Source organism: Podarcis filfolensis, assembly GCF_964270895.1.
Source record: "Podarcis filfolensis genome assembly, chromosome: 10".
Classification (NCBI taxonomy): Eukaryota; Metazoa; Chordata; class Lepidosauria; order Squamata; family Lacertidae; genus Podarcis; species Podarcis filfolensis.
The window spans coordinates 66,182,784-66,199,477 of NC_139612.1; the positions used below are offsets into that span (position 1 = coordinate 66,182,784).

Genomic DNA, 16,694 nt, shown 5'->3' on the forward strand with positions numbered 1-16,694 from the left:
AACCCGGTTCACCAGATTATGAGTCTACCGCTCTTAACCACTACACCACACTGGCCACAGAGGCATAAGAACATGAGAAGAGCCTTCTGAATCAGGCCAGTTGCCCATCTAGTCCAGCAACCTCTTCTCCCAGTGGCCAACCAGATGCCTGTGGAAAACCCACAAGTGTGAGATCTGAGGGCGAGAGCATTTCCCCTCCTGTGGAAGCTGAAATATACTCAGAGTCGCAAAGTGATTTCATGCTCTTTATCCAGCTCATAGTGGTGAGGAGGATTGAATGAATGTCCCCTCAAGGTATCTGCTTTATATACATTATTTACACAATGGGCTGCACATGATTGGCTAATTCCGGAATTCTACTGTAAGCCAATCAGGTTGTGGATTCACTTCTATCTGGAGCATGATTGGGTGGTTCCTGCCAACCAATCATACTGCTGCATTGTTCTAGGACCAATCAGACTGCTGCATTCTGAATCCTATTGTTCTAGGACCAATCAGACTGCTGCCTTTTGGATCCTATTGTTCTAGGACCAATCAGACTGCTGCAGTTTGGATCCTATTCAACTCAGTACATAACAGAAGCCAAACACAGTTATATCATGGCTAGCAGCCATTGGCAGCCCTCTCCTCCGTCAATTTGTCTAAACCTCTTTTAAAGCCATCTAGATTGGTGGCCATCACTGTCTTCTGGGGGGGTGGAGTTCCATAGTTTAACTCTGTGCTGTGTGAAGAAGTACCGTATTGTCCTGAATATCAGCCTCACTTTTTCCCCCAAATTACACCATGAAAAGTTAAAGTGCGGCTTAAATTTGCGACCTTACAAAAAATTGGCATTTATGATATCGCTGCTGAAACAGACGTACGGTAAAACGGAATGGGTGTGAGTGCCTGCAGATTTTTAAGGGAGCGACTTATTTACGGGTATTGTCTTTTTTTCTTTCTTCCCCTTGAATTTTAAAGGTGCGGCTTATATTTGGGTGCAGCTTATATTTGGGTCAATACAGTACAGTGGTACCTCAGGTTAAGAACTTAATTCGTTCTGGAGGTCTGTTCTTAACCTGAAACTGTTCTTAACCTGAGGTACCACTTTAGCTAATGGGGCCTCCCGCTGCTGCCACGCCACAGCCACACGATTTCTGTTCTCATCCTGAAGCAAAGTTCTTAACCCGAGGTACTATTTCTGGGTTAGCGGAGTCTGTAACCTGAAGTGTCTGTAACCCGAGGTGCCACTGTGCTTTCATTTAGCTGTCTTGAATCTTCCAGCAGTCGCTGCCATTCAGGACACACAATTCCAGGCTAGACAGGCAAGTTTCTGTCTCCCTTTTCATTTCAGCACCAAGGGTACCACATTTTAATGTTTTAATGTTTAACAAACTACTGTATTTTAATACTTTGTTGAAAGCCGCCCAGAGTGGCTGGGGAAACCCAGCCAGATGGACGGGGTATAAATAATAAATTATTATTATTATTATTATTATTATTATTATTATTATTATTATTTTCCCCAGATGCTCAAGCCACTGTTCCATACTACATCGGTGGACTTCACCTGCATCAGCCGACCCAGGGCATTGCAGGTTTCCCCATCTTGCTCAAAGCCTTTGACGTTGAAGATGCATTTCTTAGGTGGGGTCAGTGGGTGGCAGTGTTGTCTCTCCATCAAATCATTCCTCACCCACATGCAAGGCTAATCAGCAGAATCTGAGATTTAGCAAATAGGCTAGGCTAGAGTCCCACATCGTGAGATGCACAAAGTGTTATCCTACATCAGCAGGCATATGTACGTACAGTGGAACCTCAGGCTGCGAACGTGATCCGTGCGGGAGGCACGTTTGTGACCCGCAGCGCCGCGTCTGTGCACACGCGGGTCGCAATTTGGCACTTTTGCGCATGCGCAAAGTGCAATTTAGTGTTTCTTTGCATACCCGAGCACCAAAACCCAGAAGTAATCTGTTCCGGTACTTCCGGGTTTGGCACGGTGCGCAACCCGAAATTGCGTAACCTTAAGCGTCTGTAACCCGAGGTACCACTGTATAGGGGTGCAGAGTGGGAAATGCAAGCAGAGAAGCTCAAAGGAAATTATATGCAAAAAAATAAATAAATACAGACAGTGACAATTGCATTAAAGCTTAAAAGAGCACATGAGTCTTTTCTGAAGTACACCCCACATCGTTCAATGGGGCTTTGTCGCTAGTAAATGAATGCAGCCTGAATGCGTACAGAGTCACAGGTGAGGCAGTACAGATGAAACCAGCCAACCCCTGATGGCAAACAGTGTCTCTTATCCCTCATTCCTCTGGAAACAGCTCCCTTATGAAGACTTCTGGGGCTGCAGGAGGGTGGGGCAAGCCAGGCTGGAAAAGCCATTGCCTGCTGGTGGTCTCTCACCTCTCGCCATCAGGGAAGTCGGGGATCGAACCGGGGACCTTCTGCATGCAAAGCAGATGCTCTGTTGTTGTTTAGTCGTTTAGTCGTGTCCGACTCTTCGTGACCCCATGGACCAGAGCACGCCAGGCACTCCTGTCTTCCACTGCCTCCCGCAGTTTGGTCAAACTCATGTTGGTAGCTTCGAGAACACTGTCCAGCCATCTCGTCCTCTGCCGTCCCCTTCTCCTTGTGCCCTCCATCTTTCCCAACATCAGGGTGTTTTCTAGGGAGCCTTCTCTTCTCATGAGGTGGCCAAAGTATTGGAGCCTCAGCTTCAGGATCTGTCCTTCCAGTGAGCACTCAGGGCTGATTTCCTTCAGAATGGATAGGTTTGATCTTCTTGCAGTCCATGGGACTCTCAAGAGTCTCCTCCAGCACCAGAATTCAAAAGCATCCATTCTTTGGCGATCAGCCTTCTTTATGGTCCAGCTTTCACTTCCATACATCACTACTGGGAAAACCATAGCTTTTACTATACGGACTTTCATTGGCAAGGTGATGTCTCTGCTTTTTAAGATGCTGTCTAGGTTTGTCATTGCTTTTCTCCCAAGAAGCAGGAGTCTTTTAATTTCGTGGCTGCTGTCATCATCTGCAGTGATCATGGAGCCCAAAAAAGTAAAATCTCTCACTGCCTCCATATCTTTCCCTTCTATTTACCAGAAGGTGATGGGACCAGTGGCCATGATCTTCGTTTTTTTGATGTTGAGCTTCAGACCATATTTTGTGCTCTCCTCTTTCACCCTCATTAAAAGGTTCTTTAATTCCTCCTCCCTTTCTGCCATCAAGGTTGTGTCATCTGCATATCTAATGACCTAAGGCCCTTTCCTCTCTCTCTCTCTGTCTCTCTCTCTCTCTCTAACTTGCCACACCCCTTTTATTCCCTAGGCCTTTTCCTTTGCCCAACTGCCTTCTCCCTGCTCCAGAACCTGGCTGCGCCCAGCTGCAAGCTTTCTCCCAACTTGACTGATTTCTTACAACTTCATACTCTCCTCCTGCATCTGGTATCCTGTTGATGGACTCCAACTCCTGGCAGTTCTGACGAGCAGGGCCAACATGCAAGGATGATGGGAGCTGTAGTCTAGCAGCATCTGTTGCCAATTCCAGCCTTGATAAGGCTGCCTTATCGTGCACCTTTTTCTATACTCAGAAGGCCAAATCATGTTAGCTTTCCTCTACACTAAAGTTGGACCAGCTGCCCGGTGGACACTGCTCTCTATCTGTCATTGGCTCTGGCGCCCCCTGCTGCTGGTCTCCCAGCCTTCCGCCCAGCCAGTCACAGTGGGAACCAGTTTATTCTGTTTTACAGACTTTTCACTAGCTGCTGGTTTCCGTTTCCTGTCTGACCTTTCGCATGGCTGTAAAGCCGCTTCCAGAAATATCGCACAGCGCTCTTTTCCATGTTATTTGCTATCAGAAAAAACAACATCATTTGTGTTATGTACGGAAGTTCTCACCCTGGGCCAGCAGGGGGATACTGTAGATAGTTATGCAAATAAGGGATCGAAAGTGACGTTCAGTGATTGGATAGTTTTAGAAAGTTGATACAGTTACGTTGTACTGGAGCTCTATATAAGCAGGCTGACTGAACCCTTCAGTTCAGTTCTGTCCTGGTCTGTGAATAAACAAGAGCTGTTTGACGAATCGCTGTGTCGTCTGATATGTTCACCCACAACTTAACAATTTGCAAGTAAGGCAGAGCGGTAAACTTGCACTAATATAATTCCCGGAAATGGCTTTTAGGTTCTCGCTAGCCTGGCTAACAACGACACAACGAAAGGCAGCCCGTTTGGTGACAGGGAAACTTGGCAAAGGCTGCATTTATATGATTCAGGGCCTTTGCTGATGCTCAAATCACAAGGTTCCTGGAACACCAAATGCAATCAAAGGGGAATAAAACAGCAGCTAATCTCCTGGGCTTTAAACAGGGTGGCGGCTATTGTGTTTGCCCGCCGCTTACTTCAGCAAAGCCCCACAAAAGGCCGGCCGAGGTATATAAATAGCTCCTCTTTACAAAGCAAACCAGCAGCTGCTAAAGCTGGCCTAGAGAGCTCCTGGGCCTTGGGCTGCTCACGCGACGGTCACTGAAGTGGGGTTACCTCGTGGCAACGCTGTCCTGTGTAAAATCAACGTGGCTTAAAAGTGCTCAGCGAGACACCATCCCATACGATTCCAGTGAAATAAAAAAATTAAGGTCTTATTTATATATAACAAATGTTCATGGATGTGCCAGGCAAATACGTACATAAATGTATGGGCCACATGTCTGAGGCAGCACAGGAGGGCAGTCCTGGAGCCATTTTGGCTCCCAAACTGACCAAATGTTTTCTCTGCAAGGTCAAGGAAAATGGAAAAGCCTCCCCATTGTCTTTTCCTTCACAAATCCTGTCTTAAGGGTATGCCTGTGTATGAATAGGGTGAGCCTGTGACCTTGCTCAGGAACTAAGTATTTGTCACTACAAAAGACTAGCCAGGCTCCCCAGGGTATCCAACCAAGTAAGCATCAACAGGTAACCTACCAGACAGGAGATAAACAATGACAGGAGATGAACAATGCACTCAGATTTCTGCTGTAGACCCCCCCCCTTCTGTGATGTATGTATGATGTTTCTAGAGGTGATCTTGGACTCCAGGGCGGGCAATTTAAAATGTCTATATAAGGGCGGACACACCTTGGTTCAAGGTCTTCCTCCTTCTCCTGCATGTGAAGGGGACACCCTGTTGCAACAGTTCGATAAAGATCAGACTTACTAGCTTCTTTGCTTCTCAATATTCTCTGGTTGGCCTCTGTTATTTTCTCTGACTGATGAAGACAGTGGAGTAGCGTGGGGGGTGCACGGGGGGCCGGCCGCACCGGGCGCAACATCGGGGGGGCACGCTCGCACTCGCAGCTCTCTGCCCCCTGCTAAAATCCACGGGTTAGGGGGCGCAAATTACTTGCCTTGCCCCGGGTGCTGACAACCCACGCTACGCCACTGGATGAAGAACCTGCAAAGGACTCTGTAAGGGCTCTTGTGACCCCCATAAGGGAATAAGGACAGATTTTCATTTATCACACCAGCATTAGATATATAAACAAGTGGCCAACTAGGGTTGCCATGTTTCAAAAAGAGAAAATCCAGACAAAATTTGTGCTATTTTGGGCAAAGTTGTTGAGCTTCCCCGCCCCCCCATTCCCCAACTTTTCAGTGATTTCTGCTCGGACGCTGCTTAAGGGGGCTGAATTCCGGACATACAGCAACCCTACCTTAAACCAAGGTTACAGTCGCCAACACAAAACATCTCATTGCCATTTTGGGGACAAAATGATTCTAAAGTTTGGTTCTCCAAATGATGGACTGACTGTGATTGATTCTCAGTTAAACCTCTGGCTAGTTCAGATGGCAACCTTGAGCGAGGTTTAGAAGACTGAGAAGTGAAAGACGAAAAGTCCCGTGTTCCAGGGACAGTTCGCATAACTATTCACCTATTCCGACCTCTTTTTCTTAATAGCGACATGGAGAATTCATAACATAAGAATATTCTCCACAACCGTGAGCAGGGCACTGGGATGGGGTAAGTGAAGACAAGCAACAACAATTGGGGGTCGCATAACTCCATAGCCTCCAACATTTATCCAATGAAAATGTTGTTGTTGTTGTTTAGTCGTTTAGTCGTGTCCGGCTCTTTGTGACCCCCTGGACCAGAGCATGCCAGGCACTCCTGTCTTCCACTGCCTCCCACAGTTTGGTCAAACTCATGTTAATAGCTTCAAGAACACTGTCCAACCATCTCGTCCTCTGTCGTCCCCTTCTCCTTGTGTCCTCCATCTTTCCCAACATCAGGGTCTTTTCCAGGGAGTCTTCTCTTCTCATGAGGTGGCCAAAGTATTGGAGCCTCAGCTTCAGGATCTGTCCTTCCCGTGAGCACTCAGGGCTGATTTCCTTCAGAATGGAGGGGTTTGATTTTCTTGCAGTCCATGGGACTCTCAAGAGTCTCCTCCAGCACCAGAATTCAAAAGCATCCATTCTTCGGCGATCAGCCTTCTTTATGGTCCAGCTCTCACTTCCATACATCACTATCCAATGAAAATATTTTCCGATGAAAATAGGGATGTCCTAAGGAAAAGCGGGACATTCCAGGACCAAATCAGAAACCAGGACAGCTTCTGTAAATCCGGGACTGTCCCTGGAAAATAGGGACATTTGGAGAATCTGGGTTGTGACCCTTGCGGTCATTTCTGGTTGCGGCAAAGAATGGAACAGTCGTAAGAAAACCTCTCTTGCTCGTTCCTATTTCCTCGTCTTCTCCCCACAGACACTAGAGGGTGCTGGAGCTATATTTTAAGAACGCATTTGGCTCCAACTGTTGTGGGATAAAAGGTGCCTGGCCACAGACATTATTACAAAAGCTCTGCTTCCCAGGCACGCATCCTTGAGCTACCAGCTCCTGCTTGGAAGACGCAGTTGAATGCATCCCTTTCTTCCTTAGCAGTTCTCCAGTGCTGGAATGCCCTTCCATCTAGTGCCTCTTCCTTTTTTATTTCATTTAAGCTCCACTCCTCCAGCAAACCACTACTATGACATCTGAAAGCAGCCCTGTATAGGGAAGTTTTTAATGTTTGATGTCTTACTGTGTTTTACTTTGTTGGAAGCTGCCCAGAGTGGCTGGGGGAACCCAGTCAGATGGGTGACATATAAATAAATTACTACTACTACTACTACTACTACTACTACTACTACTACTATAAAGGTAAAGGGTAAAAGGACCCCTGACCGTTAGGCCCAGTCGTGGCCGACTCTGGGGTTGCGGCGCTTATCTCGTTTTATTGGCCGAGGCAGCCGGCGTACAGCTTCCGGGTCATGTGGCCAGCATGACTAAGTCGCTTCTGGCGAACCAGAACAGCGCACGAAAACGCCGTTTACCTTCCCGCTGGAGTCGTACCTATTTATCTACTTGCACTTTGACGTGCTTTTGAACTGCTAGGTTGGCAGGAGCAGGGACCAAGCAACGGGAGCTCACCCCGTTGCGGGGATTCAAACCGCAAGTCCTAGGCTCTGTGGTTTAACCCACAGCGCCACCCACGTCCCTTTGCTGCTACTATATCTTGCCTTATTTTAGAATAAGCTTCCATGCAGGAGCTAGAATGCAAGACAGTCGTTCTCAAACTTCTGCCTCTGGGCCACACTTTCAGAATAAAAATTTGCTCATGCCGCACCAATTGTTGTTGTTGTTGTTGTTGTTGTTGTTGTTGTTATCTATCCATATTTTGCAAGCAATATTAATAATAATTCATACCATACCATACTATACTACACTGAAATGTTTAAACATTCCTTAAATTGTCCTCAAATCTTTCTGCCACGCTTGCCGTCCACTCCTGCCACACCAATGTGTTTGCCACACAAAGAGAGAAACAGAGTACTTCACCTAGGAAATTGCAGCTTTCTAGGTCCCTTCCTAAGAATTGCACCAAAGAAAAATGTTCTTACGTTGCGAATCGGCCCAATTATGCTGTGAACCACCCTGAGATCTATGGGTATAGGGCAGTTTACAAATTTAATAAATAAAAGGGGGGCAGAAAAGAAAAACAGCTCAACTGCAAGCTGAAATTACAGGGCGGCCAGGGCCGCTACTGGGCTTTGCCATACGCATTACACGCCTCGGGATTTAAATCAATGTCCCCAAATAGCTCTATGGAAAGTTATGAATGGAAACGTGTCCTGGGATGACCTCACTGCGCCTACCCCCAGGCAGAGTGGTGCATTTTCTCCCCCCTCTCTGCGCTTGAGGTCTTTACATTTCAACAACCATCACTGAAGCAAGAGAGAGTTGGGTTGAATGAAACTGGCCTGCCTTCTGCTTGGCTATTCTGCCACCTCCCTATGCCTTGTGATAAATGTGTAATGCCCTAGGTTTTGAAGGTGACCTGGGAGCTTCACAGACTGAAATCAGTTGGGAACGAGCTATCTATCTTGGGTCCCAGGCAATGCACGATAGGGGCAAGCTTTATTTCAGGATGAGAAACCTCCATTCCATATTGGTGCGTGTGTTTGCCTGAAGAGACCATGCACGAAAGCACCTTGTGATACAGGTGTGACGATGCCCCGCAACTTGGATGGCGTGTGTAATAAACGTAAATCTGCCCTTATTCCTTCATGGGGGACACAAGAGCCCTTATAGAGTCCTCTGTAGGTTCTCCATCGGTCAGAGAAAAGAACAGAGGCCAACCAGACAATAGTGAGAAGCAAAGCAGCTAGTAAGCCTGATCTTTATCGAACTGTTGCAACAGGATGTCCCCTTCACGCGCAGGAGGACGGAGGAGGACCCAGAACAAAGGTGTGTCCGCTCTTATATAGACATTTTAAATTGCCCGCCTTAGAGTCCTAGACCACCCCCAGATACATCATACCTACATTACAGAAAGGGCGGTCTACAACAGAAATCTGAGTGCTTTGTTTACCTCCTGTCTGGCAGGTTACCTGTTAATGCTTACTTGATTGGATACCCTGGGGAGCCTGGCCAGTCTTTTGTAATGACAAATACTTAGTTCCGCAGGGCCTTCTTGTGACAGAGCATTCCACCAAGTCGGGGCCAGTACTGACAAGGGCCTGGCCCTAGTTGCGACCAATCTAACCACCTTGCGACCTGGGACCTCCAAAATGTTGTCATTTGTGGACCTTAAGGTCCTCCGCGGGGCATACCAGGAGAGGCAGTCCTGTAGGTACATGGGTCCTAGGCCCATGTACCTAGGACTCCCCCCCCAAAGAATCCTGGGAACTGTAGTTTGTCAGGGTGCTGGGAATTATAGTTCTGTGAGGGGGATCAGCTACAGTTTCCATGATTCCCTGGCAGGAGCTATGGGCTTTAAATGTTCCTTAAGCGTCTGGTGCGCGCACAGCTGCAGAGAGCGGTCCCACGGCTAGACTTTGCTTTTCTCACCCACACTTCTTGCTTTAAGAAATGCTGAAGACTTTTTCCAGGCCAACAGCAGTTGGGATTCCTAGCACACCTGCCCAAGGCACAGGCCATCCCAGTGCTCTCTGCAGCCCCTTAAGTTACAACCTCTCCTGTTGTGAGTCACTGGCAGGGAATGAGCACACATACAGAGAGAGAGAGACTGCATCTGTCAGTAGTTTTCCATCCTTCCCACAGACTTACATAACAAGAGCACATTTTTTAAAAGAAATGAAACTGGAGGGCAGAACCCCAGCCGTCGCTGCGACAGCTACCCTCTCCTCTTCCCCGCAGGCTGGTCTGCAACAGACTTCTGCAAACCTCAGTCATATGGCTTTGGGGAGCATGGAAATAAGTTGGAGAAGTCGGGTGGAGGAAGGAGACGGGCTCTCTGTGTTAAGGCAGGGATAGGAAAAAAGCTCTATTTACATAATAAGCATTCAAACTGTTGGTGCTGACCTTTAAAGCCCTAAACAGCCTCGGTCCAGTATACCTGAAGGAGCGTCTCCACCCAGATCATTCAGCCCGGACACTGATGTCCAGCACCGAGGGCCTTCTGGCGATTCCCTCGCTGTGAGAAGCCAAGTTACAGGGAACCAGGCAGAGGGCCTTCTCGGTAGTGGCACCCGCCCTGTGGAACGCCCTCCCACCAGATGTCAAAGAGAAAAACAACTATCTGACTTTTAACATACATCTGAAGGCAGCCTTGTTTAGGGAAGCTTTTAATGTTTAATAGGTTATTGTATTTTAGTGTTCTGTTGGAAGCCGTCCAGAGTGGCTGGGGAAACCCAGCCAGATGGGCAGGGTATAAATAAATTATTATTATTATTATTATTATTATTATTATTATTATTATTATTATTTCCCATAAGCAAGCAGTTGTCTACATGGGGCTACCTTTGAAGGTGACCCAGAAACTACAGTGGTACTAATTATTATTATTATTATTAATGTTGTTGTTAGTCTCTCACGAGAAATTTCTCCTTTGCAAAAAGTTAACATGTACCGTATGTTGGAGCAAGTAAGTGCAGGAATCACAGTAGGAGGAAAACCACTTCCTGACTGACCATCCTTTGGCAGTCAGATTGTTGGTTAAGAGTCTAGGGTGGCCATCAGCAATGGAAGCGAACAGAAAGGAGGTGGTCTCTTGATGGCTGGAAATCTCTCCGAGTTGCTGAATGACATACCCACCCATGCTCAAATAGGGTGACACACTTCTGGCTGAGGGGACAGGGTAGGTGGATGTGAGTGTGTGAAACAGCAGCCAGCAGTTCAGGAAGAGGGTAAGGAAGGAAACAAAATGGCTGATGAGAGTTGCAGTCCAACAACATTTGGAAGGCAATGGGTCATTGGGTTGTAGACAATACCAAGCTAGGAGACCCCAATGGTGTAAAGCAATTTCCCATTTCAATTCCCATTGGAAATTTCTGGCATCTCTAGCTGGTGGGTACCAATTTGCCATTCAACCCATCCGGAGACAACGGCCTCATCTTGCTTATGGGTCGGAGCTGTTAGAAAGCTTGCAGGATTTAAGTTGCAGGCCAGTAAATTCGGCATGCTTCTTTGCAAGGCTGAACTGGATGCCATTTAGATCAATGGGACTTCCATACACTCGCCTAGGGTGATGGCCACACACCGTAAGGACGTAAGATAGAGCCTGCTGGATCAGGCCCAATGACTTCTCTAGTCCAGCACCCTCTTCTCACAGTGGCCAGCCAGATACCTGGGAACCCTCAGGCAGGATTCGCACACAAGAGCAAATCTTCCCTCCTGTGGTTTCCAGCAACTGGTATAATAATAATATAATAATTTATTATTTATACCCCACCCATCTGGCTGGGTTTCCCCAGCCACTCCGGCAGCTTCCAACAGAATATTAAAATACAATAACCTAGTAAACATTAAAAGCTTCCCTAAGTAGGGCTGCCCTCAGATATCTTCTAAAAGTCTGGTGGTAGTTTTTCTCTTTGACATCTGGTGTGAGGGTGTTCCACAGGTCGGGTGCCACCACCGAGAAGGCCCTCTGCCTGGTTTCCTGTAACTTGGCTTCTCGCAGTGGGGGAACCACCAGAAGGCCCTCGGCGCTGGACCTCAGTGTCCGGGCAGAACGATGGGGGTAGAGACACTCCTTCAGGCATACTGGGCCGAGGCCATTTAGGGCTTTAAAGGTCAGCACCAACACTTTGAATTGTGCTCGGAAACGTACTGGGAACCAATGCAGATCTCTCAGGACCGGTGTTATGTGGTCTCGGCGGCCGTTCCCAGTCGCCAGTCTAGCTGCCGCATTCTGGATTAGTTGTAGTTTCCGGGTCACCTTCAAAGGTAGCCCACATAGAGCGCATTGCAGTAGTCCAAGGGGGAGATAACCAGAGCATGCACCACTCTGGCGAGGCAGTCCGCAGGCAAATAGGGTCTCAGCCTCTGTACCAGATGGAGCTGGTAAACAGCTGCCCTGGACACAGAATTGACCTGCACCTCCATGGACAGCTGTGAGTCCAGAATGACTCCCAGGCTGTGCACCTGGTCCTTCAGGGGCACAGTTACCCCATTCAGGACCAGGTATTCAGAGGCACTGCCCCTCTGACCGTGGAGGCAAAGCAGAGCCATTGTAGCTACATCTTCAAGCCCCGCAACTGGAGTGTGATCCCGATCATGTAGGCAGCAAAAGCCAACAGAGAGGTTTTCATAAAAGGCATTTGCCAAATGCATCAGCTGTTAATACTCCCTGAAGCTTGACTCACACCTCAAATGTGCATACCAGCGGTTTTTTCTCTCTCCTCTCTGTATGCTTATTGCTTCCATATGAAATTAGAACTCTTCTAGACCTACAGAGGATGGCCTGTCATTAAACGTTTAGCCTGAACGACAGGAAGCAGAAAACAAAAATGTGGGCTATGTTCACAAACACAAACCCCGGATGAGGCCGAAAGCCAGGGATAATGAAGCATAATTAGATGCTGTGCGAAGGATTCTGGGACATCCCTATTTTCATCAGAGAAATTTTGGAGGGTATGGAGTTATGTGACACCCCCCCCCCCAAGTCAAGGAGACAAGTAGCTATACTACCTTCAGGAGACATCTGAAGGCAGCTCTGTATAGGGAAGGTTTTTTAATGTTTCATGTTTTATTATGTTTTTATATATGTTGGAGGAGGGACGCGGGTGGCGCTGTGGGTTAAACCACAGAGCCTAGGACTTGCCGATCAGAAGGTCGGTGGTTCGAATCCCCACGACGGGGTGAGCTCCCGTTGCTCGGTCCCTGCTCCTGCCAACCTAGCAGTTCGAAAGCACGTCAAAGTGCAAGTAGATAAATAGGTACCACTCCGGTGGGAAGGTAAACGGCATTTACGTGCGCTGCTCTGGTTCGCCAGAAGTGGCTTAGTCATGCTGGCCACATGACCCGGAAGGTGTACGCCAGCTCCCTCGGCCAATAAAGCGAGATGAGTGCCGCAACCCCAGAGTCGGCCACAACTGGACCTAATGGTCAGGGGTCCCTTTACCTTTATATATGTTGGAAGCCGCCCAGAGTGGCTGGGGCAACCCAGACAGATGGTCAGGGCATTATTATTATTATTATTATTATTATTATTATTATTATTATATAAAAGGTAAAGGGCGTACAGCTTACAGCTTCCGGGTTTAGCCGTTTACCTTCCCGCTGGAGTGGTACCTATTTATCTACTCGCACTTTGATGTGCTTTCGAACTGCTAGGTTGGCAGGAGCAGGGACCGAGCAACGGGAGCTCACCCCGTCGTGGGGATTCGAACCGCTGACCTTCTGATTGGCAAGTCCTAGGCACTGTGGTTTAACCCACAGCGCCACCCGTGTCCCTTATTTATTGTCCCTTATTATTATTGAATAGGACATCCCTATTTTCATCAGAGAAATGTTGGAACCTATGCAGTTGCAAATGGACAACTTCCAGAATATAAAAAGCTAGCGCATCAGGGGCAGAACCCGCCCCCATGGCATGCTAGATTTCTATTTGCAAAGGGTTATGCAAGCAAGCATCGCAAGTCATCTCAGTTATATAAGGCATCTGCTTTGCTGCCACCCCAGCCCAACTGATTGCGGGTAGAGAGATTCCTTCCTGCAGCCTGTTCTGGGCTTGTCTCAGCATCCTTCGTCCTCGGATGACCGAGGTCTGATCCTGGATTCCAGCATCCGATTACATTATTGAAACAAGGCACAGAGCAGCTTTTATCTTCCTCTGTTGTGGCATGCTACCCAACACCATGGAAATGAATGGCCTGTGGGACTTTCAAAAATTGCAAAGCCAACATAGTTGGAGCGAGAAATGGGCAGAGCCGTTCGATGCCAGCGGCTTTCCTTACTAAGAAAATAAGAATGGGGAATGGCTGAGCGAAGGATCAACAGTATGCCTTCAAAGTCCTCGTCTCAGGAAGACCTGACGTGCGGCTACTTCTTTCATTTTACATATACCGTATTTTTTGCTCTATAAGACTCACCTTTTCCCTCCTAAAAAGTAAGGGGAAATGTGTGTGCGTCTTATGGAGCGAATGCAGGCTGCGCAGCTATCCCAGAAGCCAGAACAGCAAGAGGGATTGCTGCTTTCACTGCGCAGCGATCCCTCTTGCTGTTCTGGCTTCTGAGATTCAGAATATTTTTTTCTTGTTTTCCTCCTCCAAAAACTAGGTGCGTCTTGTGGTCTGGTGCATCTTATAGAGCGACAAATACGGTATATAATTTTTATTGAAAGGGAAAATGTACAGGAGGAAAATAGAGTTAGAGTTAGATAATTTATTACGGTCAAAGACCAGCTCACGTAACATAACACAATAAAAACAGCGTTCATAAAGATAAAATATACAATCGGAGCAAATTGCAGCAATAGCTCATGAGTTAAAATTGTGAAGGAAAATAAGAATGAGAAGAGAAAAGATACCAACAGAAAAGCATCATGCAGCATAACTATTGCTGTGGTTTGACAAACATTGCTACATATTTGGAAGAGAAAAGCTGACCCAGGCCCTGAAACCATCCTCTGAGGCCCTTCTTCATGTGCCTCCTCCAGAAGAGCTCCAAAGGGTGGCTACACAAGAACAGGGCCTTTTCTGTGGTGGCTCCCCATTTGTGGAATGCTCTCCATAATGAGGCTCGCCTGGCACCTTCCTTACATATCATAAGGCACCAGACAAAACATTTATCTATAACCAGGTCTTTGGCTGACGAAACAATCTATGGCCTTTTAAATGTGTTGGGGGGTATTTTTCTTGCTGTTATTATGTTATGCATTTTGTGGTGTTGTGCTGTAAACTGCCCTGTGATCTTCGGATGAAGGGCAGTATATAAATTTAACCAAAAAAATGGAAAAGGGGGAAGGGGTGGGGAAATACCACATTAATTAGCAATATGTTGAGCACATGGTGGATCAAACAAAGATGTTAATCTTAATTCCTTTGAGATATATATACCGGTATATAATAAAGGAGCATGAGTGTGTTGTTTCTTATTGAATGTATTTTCACATAGCTCATACTTCCAGACCCTCCAAGTGTCCCTATTTTCTAGGGACGTCCAAGATTTAGAGAAGCAGTCCCAGTTTCTAATTTGATCTCAAAATTTCCCACTTTTCCTTTAGGATGTCTGTATTTTCATTGGAGAAATGTTGGAGGGAACAGAGTTATCCAACCCCCAAGCTGTCTGAAGGCAATCCTGTATAGGGAAGTGGGTTATTTTATGTTTATTTTTTTATGTTTTTATATATGTTGGAAGCTGCCCACATTGGCTGGGGCAACCCAGTAGGACGTGTGGGGGTATAAATAGTAAAATTATCATTATGGAATGGGACGCCCCTATTTTCACTGGAGAAATGTTGGAGGTCCTGTACATAAGCTAGAGGGATCATCCATTCATAAACCTCCCCTCCTTATGCATAAACAATCTGAAATCAAACCATAACACATAACCCCTGTGTCAGGGCTACCCTAGGTCCCAGCTCACAAAGGACCAACGCTGCTTCGTTGTTAAGTATAAAAGCCTTTATTGAAGTTCAGTTTCACTTCCAGAGCCGCAGCGCGCAGCCCCACGTCTAAAGTGTCAGACCACTGATGCTCCGTCTGAGTCTCCTCCCCCTTGACACCAATTTAAGAGTCTAGCCTTGCTCCACCTTCTCCGCTGCTCCTTCCTCCTCTGGGTCCGCCTGCCCGCCGGGGTTCCGCCCTTTCTAGCCTCTTCTCCCGCTGATTCCCCTGAGCCTTCTCCCTCCCTCCGGCGGGCTTTAGGAGCTGGTTCCCCATCCGGGTCTCCTGCTGTTCCGCGCGCCTGCACATTTGAACTTGGCGCGCGCGCCCAGCCAGCAACTTTCCTCCTGACCGTTCCACTGCTGCTGTCACTGCTTCCCCCATCGGGGGGGCTAGCTGCAACTGACCTCCCCTCCGTTGGAGGCGTGGTCAGCCCTGACTCCCTCTCTGGAGGAGACACTGCTCCTGACACATGTGACTCCTCCCCCCCACTACGCTCTGGTGGGGAAACTGGTCCTGATCCTCCACTGCTGCTTTGGGGTTCCCCTCTGGCTCCTTGTTTCTGGTGCGTCCCCCCTGGGACCCCCCTTGCCCTGACCATCGGCGCCCCCTTCTGGGAATCTTCTGATTCGCTGGAGAAGCTCATGGAATCTCTCGGGCCACTGTCATACTCCCCTACGCTGCCCTCGGATTCTTCCCCTTCGCTCTCCCAATCCTCTCTCCCCAGTGCTCCTGCTCCTGATTCCCTGACATCCATCCCCCCCTCGAAGCCCCCCCTTCCCCCCTCCCCCTCTTCGGGTGTGGGTTCCGGGTGCTCCAGTCCAGTGGGTGTGAGTGCGGGATACCATTCTTCCCCCCTGGTGTGTAGCCGGTCCACTGGATCCGGCCCAACCGCAACGGGCTCGTCGACGTCGATTTCCTCTGCTTCCATCTCTCTGCTGATGTGCTCGAATCCAGGATCCTCCCCCAACACGTCCATGTCCTCCCCTCCCCCGGGTACCTCTGGTGAGACAGCTTGCAAAGGTCCCCGCAGCAGCTCCCTGCGCCACCCCACCTCCGGTTGAGTGTCCCACCAATAGGAGCGGTCTGTGGCAAACCCCGAGAGAGACCCCTCCGAGGAGCTAGTGTCTGGCGTCGTCTCTTCAGCTGATGAAAAACCCTGGAACGTACTGGCTGACAGTGTGGGCGTGAAGAGCCAGTCGTCGAAATACTCTGCCGGCATAGGTCTGTGTGGGAAGAGTGCATGGAACTCGTCTTTAAGATAGTGCTCCTCCACGGCATAGCACGGTACCCACCTGTTGGCACTGGCTGGGGTACCTTCCCTGGCGAGGAGGTATTCCACCCCCTCTT

At 48.2% G+C, this 16,694-nt stretch overlaps 1 long non-coding RNA gene across 3 annotated transcripts in view; it reads left to right on the forward strand.

Moving 5' to 3' along the window:
- Positions 1 to 16,694, forward strand: part of LOC310743135 — a 252,921-nt gene that overhangs the window by 105,410 nt on the left and 130,817 nt on the right. Inside the window, exon 1 of one of the 3 annotated variants that reach the window (XR_014538791.1) lies at positions 13,041 to 13,071. The exons of the other annotated variants lie outside the window; for them this stretch is intronic. This is a non-coding gene — a long non-coding RNA (uncharacterized lncRNA). Of the gene's footprint in view, positions 1 to 13,040; positions 13,072 to 16,694 lie in introns of those variants that run through there. 3 annotated transcript variants of the gene reach the window in all.